Here is a 10,552-nt window from a genome sequence, read left to right on the forward strand (position 1 = left end):
TGGCATAGCAAGCCTAATGACCTGGCACTGGGACTACGTACCCTGGGCGCTCTGTCAAAATGGGACTCGGGCTGAGGGTCACGATGGGAGTTTGTGTCCAGGACTGCCTACACATTCTGCGGCCCTAGGACACCAATTCTAGTGTGAGCAAATGCCTGACACTCTCCCTTAATTCAGAATCTGGTGACTTTGCGTCAGCATCTGCAGATCAGAGATCCATGCCCTCAATCCTAAACATAAACCTAGATTGGGTTTTCAGATATTGGTCTCCAGAGTCCTGGAACACTAGTCCTCCGGATTGGGGACTCTGAAGCCAAACCGCAGGATGATCCCTGCTCTCCAGATTGAAACAATGCCCTATGGAGCAGCACAAAACCCCTAGATTAGGGGAAACATGAAGGGCCCCCGATGCCACCCCACTTATGAATGCCACTCTGGAGACTAATGTGCAGGCGGGCACACCCTGAGTTCCGACCACCAATCAGCCATCGAGGCAGCTAGACCCAGTGGCAGCTGATCAGACCTGACACGACCCTAGGCCGAAATCCTAACCCTACTTTGGGTTTTCAGGCATCCAACCACAGAGCCCTTCTCTGGAATCCATTCACATGGGTGACCCCTGATCCATTAAACGAATCTCCTCCTGCACCAAAGAAGGAAACCTTGCTTTCTAGAGCTATAGAAAACCCTCAGAGATGGAAGAAATCTGCTTTGCCCCTGAGGCGAGGCCCACTTTTGCTGGCCGCCATGGACACAATCACCCATTATGACCCTTTGCCTGAGCCCCATTTTGAAGATAGTCCCAATGGTACCTCGGACCAGAGCCAGGTATAAGGCCTGCCATGCCACGAGGACCTAATCCTAACACTCAGGTGGTTTTTCAGGCATTGGTACCAGGACTGCTGCTCTCGAATCCCTCGATATGGTGGACCTCTGAGCCATAAAAAAGGACACCGCCTACATCCCAGAATAAACCAAGCTATTTAGAACTGCGAAATCCCCAGAGTGGGAGGAAACTTCATGCCACCATGAGTCACCTATGAGTTCGGTGGAATTCATGGACACAAACTCCAGCCTATGCCATATCCTGACACTTGCTCTCCTCTTGAATCCCTCCACACAAGAGACCCCTGAGCCAGAAATAGGACCTCCTCCTTCCCCCAGAAGGGAAAATTGCTCTTAGCTGTGTAAAACCCTCAGACATAGAAGAAACCAGCCTTGCCCCTGAGACCATGCCCACTATTACAGGCCGCCCCTAGACAAAACAGACATTAGGATCCTTAGTCTGAGCCGCATTTTCAGCACAGTTCCATGGGTAGCTCGCTGTAGAGCCAAGATATAAGGCCTATCATGCCATAAGGATGTAATCCTAAATGTAGGTTCAGTTTTCAGGCATCCATACCCAGAAAACTGCTCACAAGTCCCTCCATAAGGGGCAGCCCTTAGCCATAAAAGAAGACACCATGTATCCACCAGAAGAGACCAAATTGTTCGGAACTGCGCAAAAACCCCAGAGCGGGAGCCAACTCCATGCCTCCTGAGGCCATTCCCATATTTGTCGGATCTCATGGACACAAACTCCAGCCTGAGCATACCTCCTGACACTCGGCTTAACCTCAGTCCCCAGGAGCACACCACAGTGTCTGTACATTGGGCCTCCCATGCCCTACACCCTAGCCTGAACCCTAGCTAGGGTTTTCAGACTTCCTTCTCAAGAGTCCTGGCCCACAAGCGGTACAGATAGAGAACTCTGGAGCCACATCGTGGGACTCTGCCTACACTCCAGAAGGAAACCGTGCTCAATGCAGCAGCACAAAACCCCAGATTAGGAGAAAACTGCATGGCCGAGGACACCCCCATTTACAGAACCCGAACCTGGATCCTAATGCACATTCTGTCCTCACCTCTGCCTTACCTCCATTCCACCACCCAAGTACCTGAACCCAGAGTCAGCAGATCGGACATGTCATGCCCCTAGTCCCTAATGCTAACCCAGGTTGGGTTTTCATGAATCCATACACAGAACCCCGTTTTTGAATCCCTCCATATGGGGACCTTTGAGTCATAAAATGGGACTCCACCTCTCCTCCTAGAAAGTAACAATAGTATTTGGAGCCGTGCAAATGGCCCAGAGCAGGATAAATCTCCATGGCTCCAGGAGGCCACAAACACATTTGGTATCCCTAGTGGGCACAAATTCTAGTCTGGACGGAGCGAATGCCTGATATTTGCTCTAACTTCAGAATCTGGGGTGGTTTCAACATCATCTGCAGTTAAGGGATCCAGGCCCTACACATTAACCATACCTGAGCTTGGGTTTCAAAATTACATCCCATGAGTTCTGGAATGCAAGCCCTCCAGATTGGGAACTCCTGAGCAGATTCAGCGGATCGCATGGACACAAATTCCAGTCTGAGTGTACCACCTAATCTCGGCATAACCACAGTCCCTGGGAGCATGCCACAGTGTCTATATATTTGGCCTCCCATGCCCTATACCCTAACCCTAACCCTAGCTATTTATCACTGAACAAAAAACCCTGAGCTGGAGAAAACTCCTTGCCCCCATGAGGCTAAATCCACATTGGGGAGATCTCATTGACAGAAACTCGAGCCGGCATGACATCCTGACACTTACCTTAATCTTAGATTCCCTGGAGTTTGCCTCAGCGTCTGTAGGTTGGACCTGCCATGCCCTAGGTCCTAACTTACCCCTAGATTGATTCTCAGGCTTCCAGCCAGAGAGTCCTGGTCCACAAACCCTCCAAATAGGGTACACCAGAGCCATAGCACAGGACTCTTTCTGCCCTGCAGAAGGAAAACATGCCTTATGAAGCTGCACGCAGCCCACAGATTAGGAGAAAGCTGCATGAAACCCCAAAGCCACTCTCCTTTATGGAAGCTGTCCCTGGACACTAAAACACATTCTGTCCCTCAACCTGAGCCCCAACCTCAAGTCAGCCACCCATGGGGTTGGCCCCAGATTCAGCACATCAGACTGGCCATTCCCCTAGGTACTAATCGTAACTATACATTTCTTTTTCAGGCATCGATCCCCAGACCCATTCTCTCAAATCCCTCCACATGGGGAACCCCTGAGCCACAAAGGAGAACTCATCTTGTCTCCCATAAGGTTTCTGGAGTTATGTAAATCCCTCAGAGTTGGGCGAAAACTGCATTGACCCTGAGGCCCCACCCATTTATTCTGTCTGCCCAGAACACAAACACCCATTGTGACCCTTAGCATGAGCCCCAATTTCAACACAGCCCCATGGGTAGCTCAGCTCAAGGCAAGATTCTAAGGCCTGCGATGCCACTAAGACCTAATCCTATCCTAACCCTTGGATGGGGATTCAGGCATCCATACCCAAAGCTCTACTCTGGAATCCCTACATATGGGGGGCCCCATTGCCATAAAACAGGACAGGACTTATTCCCCAGTATAGACCAAGCTATTTTTTAACTACACAAAAATCCCAGGGCAGGAGAAAACTCCATGGCCCCATGAGGCCACTCCCAGATTTGACGGATCTCATGGGCACAAACTGCAGCCTGAGGGGCCTGCTGACACTCGCCTTAACCTCAGATCCCTGGGAGCTTGCCTCAGCGGCTGAAGATTAGTCCTTCAATGTCCAAGGCCCTCAACATACCCCTAGATTGGCTTTTCAGACTTCTGCCTTCACAGTCGTGGTCTACAATCTCACCAGTTAGGGAACACTGGAGCCACACCACAAGACTTTGCCTGCCCTCCAGATAGAAAATATGCCCTATATAGCTGCACACAACTCCCGGATTTCAAGAAAACTGCACGATACCCCTAAGTCACCCAGAGTTGAGGAAGCTGAACTTGGACACTAATACACATTCTATCCCCAACATGAACATAGACCTCCAGTCACCAACACACATAGGTGGCAGCAGAGTCAGCACATCTGAACTCCCATGCTCCATGCCCTAAGCTGAACCATAGCTGAGTTTTCAGACATCCATAAACAGAGCACTGCTCTGGAATACCTCCATTTGGAGGACCCTAGAGCCATACAACAAGAGTCCACCTGTCCTTCAGATTGAAAGAATACTATTTGGAACTGTGCAAAGCCCTCTGATCTGGAAAAATCCCCATGCCACAGCAGGACCTCTACACATTTGTTGGCCCTAGGACACCAATTCCAGTGTGAGGGAATGCCTGACACTCTCCCTCAATTCAGGATCAGGTGACCTTGCCTCAGCATCTGCAGATCAGAGATCCATGCCCTAGACCCTAAACATAAACCTAGCTTGCGTTTTCAGATATCAATCCCCAGAGTCCTGGAACACAATTTCTCCATATTGTGGACTCAGGAGCCACACCAAAGAAATATCATTGCCTTCCAGTTTGAAACTGTTACTTATGGAGCTGCACACAACCTCTAGACTAGGGGAAACATGCAAGGCCCCTAATGCCACACCAACTTCACATGCCACCCTGGGTACTAATGTGCAGGCGGGCACAACTTGAGTCCCGAACACCAATCAGACATCAAGGCAGCTAGACCCAGAGGCAGCTGATCAGATCTGCCATGTTCCTATGCCCTTAAGCTAAACCTAGTTTGGGTTAGCAGGCATCCATCCCCAGAGCCCTTCTCTTGAATCCCTCCGCATGGGGGACCCTGCAGTCAGAACACAAAACGTCTCCTGCCCCCCAAACCCCCACATAAGGAAACCTTGGTTTTTGGAGCTATTTAAAACCCTCAGAGATGGTGGAAACCTCTGCTTCCCCTGAGGCCATGCTCACTTTTGCAGGACATCCTGGACACAAACACCCATTGTGACCCATAGCCTGAGCCGCATTTCAGCAAAGCCACATGGGCAGCCCGCCCCAGAGCCAGGATATAATGCCTCCCATGCCACTAGAACCAAATCGAAGACCTAGGCTGGGTTTTCAGGCATCCATACCCGAACCCTGCTCTCGAATCCCTCCATAGGGGGAACCCTGATTCATAAAACAACACAACACCTGCCCACCAGAAGAGACCAAGCTATTTGGAACTGCACAAACACCCCCAAGCGGGAGAAAACTCCTTGCCCCCATGAGGCTAAACCTACACTTGGCAGATCTCATCGACACAAAATCCAGCCTGAGCAACATCCTGACACTTGCCTTAACCTCAGATTCCCTGGAGTTTGCCTCACCGTCCATACGCTGGTCCTGCCATGCCCTAGGCCTTATCCCTAGCCCTAGCTTGGTTCTCAGGCCTCCTTCCAGAGAGTCCTGGTTCACAAGCCCTCCAGATATGGTACACCAGAGCCACAGCACAGGACTCTTCCTGCCCTGCAGAAGGAAAACGTGCCCTATAAAGCTGTACGCGGCCCACAGATTAGGTGAAATCTTCATGAAACCCCAAAGACACCCTCCTTTATGGAAGCTGGCCCTGGACACTAAAACACATTCCTCAACCTGAGCCCCGACCTCCAGTCAGCCACCCATGTGGCTGGTGCTAGAGTCAGCAGATCACACTGGCCATCCCTCTAGACAGTAATCGTAACAATAGTTTGGGTTTTCATGCATCAATCCCCAGAGTCCTTCTCTCAAATCCCTCCACATGGGAAATACCTGAACCACAAATCAGAACTCCTCTTGCCCCCCAGAAGCTTTCTGGAATTTATGGAAATCCTCCAGAACTGGACAAAACCTGCGTTGCCCCTGAAGCCACACCCATAAATGCTGGCCGTCCAGGACATAAACACCCAATGTGACCCTTAACCTGAGCCCATTTTCAACAAAGCCCCATGGGTAGCTTGGCCCAGAGCCAGCATCTAAGGTCTGAGATGCCCCTAGGACATAATCCTAACCCTAGGTTGGGTTTTTAGGCATGGATACCCAGAGCCCTGCTCTCGAATCCCTCCATATGGGGGACCCCTGAGCCATACAGCAGGACAGGACCTGTTCCCCAGAATAGATCAAGCTATTTTTTAACAACTCAAAAATCCCGAGTGGGAGAAAGCTCCATGGTCCCATGAGGCCACTCCCAGATTCAACGGATCTCACGGACACAAACTCCAGATTGAGCGACCTCCTGACACTCGCTTTAACCTCAGATCCTGGGGAGCTTGCCTCTGCGACTGCAGATTTGCCCTGCCATGTCCTAGGCCCTCACCATAGCCCTTAGATTGGCTTTTGAGACTTCTGCCCTGACAGTTGTGGTCTACAATCCCCCAGATAGGGAAAACCGTAGCCACACCACAGGACTCTGCCTGCCCTTCAGATGGAAAATGTGTCCACTGGAGTTGCATGAAAACCTCAAATTAGGAGAAAGCTGCATGATACCCCTAAGCCATCCGCAATTGCTGAAGCTGACCCTCGATACTAATACACATTCGGTCCCTCAACCTGAGCACCGACCTCCAGTAAGCCATCCACAAAGCTGGTGCCAGAGTCAGCAGATGAGACATCCCATGTCCCATGCCCTAAGCCTAAACCTAGTTTGAGTTTTCAGGTATCCATAACCAGAGACCTGATCTGGAATCCCTCCATTTGGAGGACCCTAGAGCCATACAAACAGGAGTCCACCTGTTCCCCAGACTGAGACTGTACTATTTGGAGCTGTGCAAAGCACCCCAAGCAGGAGAAACCTCCATGACCCAGCAGGACACCCACAAATTCAGCTGCCCTATGACACAAATTCTAGAGTCAGTGAATGCCTGACACTCTCCCTCAATTCAGAATCCCATGACCTTGCCTCAGCTTCTTCAGATCAGAGATCCATGGCTTAGACCCTAAACATAAACCTAGCTTGGGTTTTCAGAGATCGGTCCCCAGAGTCCTGGAATACCAACACTCTAGATTGGGGACTCAGGAGCCACACCACAGGAATATCTTTGCCTTCCAGACTGAAACCGTGCCCTATGGAGCTGCAGAAAACCCCTAGATTAGCAGAAAAGTGCACAGCCCCTGATGTCACCCCACTTTTGTATGCCTCCCTGGAGACTAATGCACAGAGGGGCACAACCTGAGTCTTGACTACCAATCAGCCATCAATGCAGATAGACCCAGAGTCAGGTGATCGTAGCTGCCATGGCCCTAGGCCAAAATCCTAACCCTACTTTGGGTTTTTAGGCATCCGTACACAGAGTCCTTCTCTGGGATCCCTCGACATGGGGGACCCCAATCCACAAAACAAATCTCCTCCTGCCCCCAGGAAGGAAACATTGCTTTTTGGAGCTATGGAAAACCCATAGAGATGGAAGAAATCTGCTTGGGCCCCTGAGGCCACGCCCACCTTTGCAGGCCGCCATGGACAACTTAACCCATTGTGACTCTTAGCCTGAGCCCCATTTTGAAGATAGCCCAAAGGGTACCTCGGCCCAGAGCCAGGGTGTAAGGCTTGCCATGACACTAATACCTAATCCTGACCCGCAGTTGGGTTTTCAGGCATCAATACCCAGACAGCTGGTCTCGAATCCCTCGATATAGGGGACCCCTGAGCCATAAAACAGGACACCACCTACAGCCCAGAAAACCAAGCTATTTGGAACTGCAATATCCTCAGAGTGGGAGGAAATTCCATGCTACCATTAGGCCACCTATGAGTTAGGTGGAACTCATGGACACAAACTGCAGCCTGTGTGACTTCCTGACACTGGCCTTCACCTTGATCCTGGGGAGATCACCTCAGTGTCTTAGATTACCATGCCGTAGGCCCTATCCCTAGTCCTAGCTTGGGTTCTCTCACTTCCATCCTCAAACTCCTGGTCCATACGCCCTCCAGATAGGGAACACAGGATCCACAACACAGGATTCTTCCTGCCCTCTGGAAGGACAACGTGCCCTATGGAGCTGCATGCACCCCCGTATTAGGAGAAAGCTGCTCGAAACCCATTAGCCACCCCATTTATGGAAGCTGGCCTTAAACACTAATATACCTTTTACTGTCAACCAGAGCACTTACCTAGTCAGCCACCAAGTAGCTGGTGACTGTGTCTGCAGATCGGACCAGTTCCCCTAGGCCCTAAGCCAAACCGAGTTTGAGTTTTCAGGCATCCATACCCAGAGGCCTGTTCTCAAATCCGTCCACATAGAGGATGCTGGAGCTATACAACAGGATTGTACTGTCCACCCATATGAAACTTTACTATTTGGAATGGCACAAAAACTCCGGAGGACTCCTTCTCACACAGCGGTCCTTGTGCCCTCAAGTTCTAGTCTGGTCTGAGTGAATGCCTGACACTTGCCTTATATTCAGATGCTGTGCAGGTAACCTCAGTATCTGCAGATCAGACCTGCTATGCCCTAGGCCCTATCCCAAAACCTAGCTTGTGTTTTCAGGCTTCTCTCTTCAGAGTTCTGGCCCACAAGCCTTCCTGATTGGGGACTATGAAGTCACACCACAGGACTCTTCTTGCCCTTCAGAAGGAAACCATGCCCTTTGTAGCTGCACAATACACCCAGATTAGGAAAAAACTGCACGATGCCCTGAAGCCACCCCTTTTTATGGAACCTGGTTCTGAACACTTATACACATTCTTTCACTCACCCTCAGCACCGACCTCCAGTCAACTACCCTCGTAGCTGGAGCCAGAGCCATCAGGTCAGGCCTGCCATGACCCTAGGCCCTATCACTAGCCCTAGGTGAATTTTTCAGGCATCCATATCCAAGCTTGTTCTCAAATCCCTCTATATGAGGGACTCTTGAATCATACAAAAGAACTCCAACCCTCCCCCAGAATAAAACCATACTATTTGGAGCTGTGCAAAACCCGCAGAAGAGGAGAAACCTCTTGGGTCCCAGGAATCTCCCACACATATGTCGTCCCTAGGACAAAAATTCTGGTCTGAGCGAATGCCTGACACTCTTCCTAACTTCAGAATCCGGGACTTTGCCTCAGCATCTGCAGATCAGGAATTCATGCCCTAGCTCATAACAATAAACCTAGCTCTGGTTTGTAGACTTCTGTCCCCAGAATCCTGGAACACAGGTCCCCCAGATAGGGTACTACAGAGCCATACCACAGGACTATCCCTGCACTCCAGAAGGAAAGCGTGCCATATGGAGCTGCACAAAACTCCTTCATTAGGGGAAACATGCATGGGTCCCGATGCCACCCCACTTTTGTATGTCCCCATGAACACTAATTCAGTCTGACACAATATGAGTCCTGTCCTCCAATCAGCTACCGGGATAGCTGGCCTCAGAAACAACAGATCAGACCTCCCATGCCCCTAGTCCCTAATCCTAAACCTAGGTTGGGTTTTCAGAGCTAGAGCCATACCCAGAGCCCTGGTCTCCAATCCCTCCACATGGGGGACACCTGAGCCACAAAACAGAACTCCTCCTACCCTCCAGAAGGAAACCTTGCATTTTGGAGCTATATAAAACCCTCAGAGTTAGAAGAAATCTGTGTTGCATTTTGCAGGGTGCCCTGGTCTCAAACACCCATTTTGACCCTTGGTCTTAGCCCCATTTGAATACATCCCCATGGGTACCTCGGCCCAGAGCCAGAATATAAGACCTTCCATGCCAATAGGATGTAATCCTAAACCTAGGTTGCATTTTAATGCATCCATGCCCAGAAAACTTCTCTCTAATCCCTCCATACGGGGGACACCAGAGCCAAAAAACAAGACACCACTTTTCCCCCAGAGTAGTCCAAGATATTTGGAACTGCAGAAAAACTCCAGAGCGGGAGAAATATCTATGTCCTCAGGAAGCCACCTCAAAATACAGGGGCCCTAGTGGTCAAAACTACTAGTTGGAGCTAATGCCTGACACTCGCCTTCACCTCAGATCCCAGGGAGTTTGGTTCAACATCTGTAGTTTGGGCCTGCCATGCCCTAGGCCCTAACCCTAGCCCTAGCTTGGTTTCTCACACTTCCATCTTCAAAGTCCTGGTCCACAAGCCCTCCAGATAGGGTACACCAGAGCCACAGCACAGGACTCTTTCTGCCCTTCAGAAGGAAAATATGCTCTATGGAGCAGCATGCAACCCCCAGAATTGGAGAAAGCTGCACGAAAACCCAAAGCCACCCCCATTTAGGGAAGCTGGCTCTGGACATTAACACACATTCTGTCCCTCAACCTGGTCAGTGACCTCCAGTCAGCCACCAAGTTGCTCGCGACTGAGTCAGCAGATAGGACCTGCCATGCCCCTAGGCCCTAAGCTTAACCCTAGGTTGAGTTTTCAGGCATCCATACCCAGAGCACTGTCTCGAAACCCTCCATATCAGGAATCCTAGATCCATACAGGCAGACTCCACCTGTCCTGCAGATTGATACCATACTATTTGGACCTGCACAGTTCCCCCCGCGCCCTCCCGCAGGAGAAATCTCCATGCCCTCAGGAGGCCCCTGACAAGTTCAGCGTCCCTAGAACACAAATTCTAGTATGAGCGAATGCCTGACTCTCCCTATCTTCAGAATCCAGAGACCTAGACTCAGCATCTGCAGATTGGGGATCCATGCCCTAGACCATAACCATAAACCTAGCTTGGGTTTTCGGGCTTCCATCCCAGAGTCCTGGAACATAAGCCCTCCAGAATGGGGACACCAGAACCACACCAAAAGACTTTCCCTGCC

This window comes from Meles meles, unplaced genomic scaffold (genome assembly GCF_922984935.1).
Source record: "Meles meles unplaced genomic scaffold, mMelMel3.1 paternal haplotype, whole genome shotgun sequence".
Lineage (NCBI taxonomy): Eukaryota > Metazoa > Chordata > Mammalia > Carnivora > Mustelidae > Meles > Meles meles.